This window comes from Vigna umbellata, chromosome 6, assembly GCF_029865625.1.
Source record: "Vigna umbellata cultivar VRB3 chromosome 6, Vumbellata_1.0, whole genome shotgun sequence".
In the NCBI taxonomy this organism is placed as follows: domain Eukaryota; kingdom Viridiplantae; phylum Streptophyta; class Magnoliopsida; order Fabales; family Fabaceae; genus Vigna; species Vigna umbellata.
The window spans coordinates 28,979,665-28,982,323 of record NC_142170.1 but is presented as its reverse complement, the minus strand read 5'-3'; the positions used below and the strand labels follow the sequence as shown (position 1 = coordinate 28,982,323).

The window sequence follows — 2,659 nt, the reverse complement described above, 5'->3', positions numbered from 1 at the left end:
GCCTCAACTTTCAATTCCTTCACACAAACACAACCTCAGCATTTTAAGATTTCTCCTTAGTTTCTCCTTATCCAATGACTAACGCACAAGGCGGCTCCATGTTGGTGGAGCCAAACACACACAAGGCCTTACACAGACCCAAATTTGGAGCCTTGTTGCACTCCGAACCCAACAACATCGATGCCGATAACTTCCAATATAACCACCGCAACAACGCCAGCCACATGAACTACACCGATAGCAGCAATGATGTCTCTCCCTACTCCATGTCCCCATTGAACTACCCAAACCATTCTTCATCTCCTCTCAACAAGTCTCCATGGGTTTTACCCGCCTCACCCGCGATAAACCCCTTCCACCACCACCAAGACCACCTCCCCGGCAACAGCCTCATCGGATCCCTCGTTCGCGAAGAGGGTCACATATATTCCTTGGCCGTTTCCGGAGACTTGTTATACACCGGCTCCGACAGCAAGAATATAAGAGTTTGGAAGCATCTCAAGGACTACACCGGCTTCAAATCAAGCAGTGGATTGGTTAAAACCATAATAATCTCCGCCGGAAAAATCTTCACCGGCCACCAAGACGGTAAGATCAGAGTGTGGAAGGTTTCCTCCAAGAATCCAAGCAAGCATAAACGCATCGGGAGCTTGCCAACGTTCAAAGATTACATGAAGTGTTCCATGAACCCCAAGAATTACGTGGAGGTTCGCCGGAACCGGAACGCGGTGAAGGTGAAGCACTTCGACGCCGTTTCGAGTCTCAGTCTGGACAAGGACGAAGGGTTGCTGTACTCCGGGTCGTGGGACAAGACGGTCAAGGTGTGGCGCGTGGCGGATTTCAAGTGCCTGGAGTCGATCAACGCGCACGACGATGCGGTGAACGCGGTGGTGGCGATGCCCGGAGGGTGCGTGTTGACGGGGTCCGCGGATGGGACGGTGAAGATGTGGAGGAGGGTGAGCGACGAGAAGGGGAAGAAGCCGAAGCATCTGTTGGGCAGGGTTTTGCTGAAGCAGGAGAACGCGGTTACGGCGCTGGCGGTGAACCGCGAGGGCACGGTGCTTTATTGCGGTTCCTCCGATGGTATGGTGAACTTCTGGGAGAATGAGGAGAAGCGTGGGTTCACGCACGGCGGCGTTTTGAGGGGTCACAAGCTAGCCGTGCTCTGCCTGGCCGTGGCGGGGAACCTTCTCTTTAGTGGGTCTGCGGATAAGAAAGTGTGCGTGTGGAAGCGCGACGAGAGTGGGTTCCACACTTGCCATTCGGTTCTGACGGGTCACGTGGGTCCTGTTAAATGTATCGCCGTGGAGGAGGATCAGGCGCAACCGGAGAAGCCTCGCAACAGGAAAGATGATCAGCGGTGGATTGTGTACACGGGTAGCTTGGACAAGTCGGTGAAGGTGTGGCGCGTGTCCGAACAGGCGCCGGAGTTGAGCTCGTTTCAAACCTGGGCCACTCCTGGTCCCTTTACCACATAAACATTGTTTTGGTTAATTAGCTGAGTCATGTAGAAACTTGTAAATACGCATGTCGTTAATTGGATTTTTTTACACTCCAGTTTGTACAAGCCTTGTATCAAGTATTGCAAAAGTTAATTAGCCAAGTGAACGAAGTTTTTCAATATATATTGGAAATTCATCTTAGTGGGGAAAGTTAATGATATTTAGTTTTCAACAGGAATTACTGGGAATATCATCGACACGACGACCTACCATGTAACATGGGTACGATATTTCCAGCTCCTGCATGCGCATGACTTTGCTTCACCGATGCAACCATTCACCCCACTTGCAATAGGACAAATGAAGTAAAAATATCTACTGAGAATTGTTTTCTAGAGCGGCTGAGATAATCTTTTCTCCTCCACATATTCATCATCACATCATAATACTCTCACTGACATATTATAACACTTCCTGCAACTGATACACAACGTAATTAATTGCTAACAATGTTTATCAATAAAACTGTAATGGAGAAAACAACTCTGCAGCGCATTGAATCTTTGTTTGTGCTTGCAGGTTCCATTTCATCACTGTACATGTTTGAAGAGCACAGGTGGTTGGACATCTTTGGTGATGTAACCTTTTCGAGAAATAGATTTTTAATTCTATCTTAATATCATAAAACCAATTTATAATTTATAAGTTCCACGTGGATACATATTTCATTTTATAAGTTAATTTTATCAAATTGAGTTAGACTTAAAATTTATGATATTAAAGTTATGAGTTGAAATTTATCCTAACAAGTTGACTTGTTATTAAATCATTATTAATGTATAATTCCATATTTGAGATGTTTATACTTTAAACATTAAAGTATATAAGTTGATCTAAATCTTATTCTATAAAAATTGTGTTAGATTTGTTAGATTTAAAATTCAGTATCACAATTCTAATTAATTTTTTTATCAAATCAAGATCAGTCAGAATTAAAGTTTAGCAAACACCAAATTACAGCAAGTTCAATTGCATTCCCGACGTCGCTGTAGATGTTGTCATTTGTTTATAGTTAGACGGAAATAAAATTGATTTACACGATATTTTGTCACATCCTAAAGAGTAGAACAAAGAGTATGTTGTCTTCCATAAAAATAAAAATAAAGAAAATAAATTTTGATATGTGAGGGTTTATTGAGGAGGAGGTTTACCGAAAA

At 43.7% G+C, this 2,659-nt stretch overlaps 1 pseudogene; it reads left to right on the top strand.

The window, feature by feature from the left end:
• On the top strand, positions 1–1,623 carry LOC148197164 (protein JINGUBANG pseudogene; annotated as a pseudogene).
• The last annotated feature ends 1,036 nt before the right edge of the window (positions 1,624–2,659 follow it).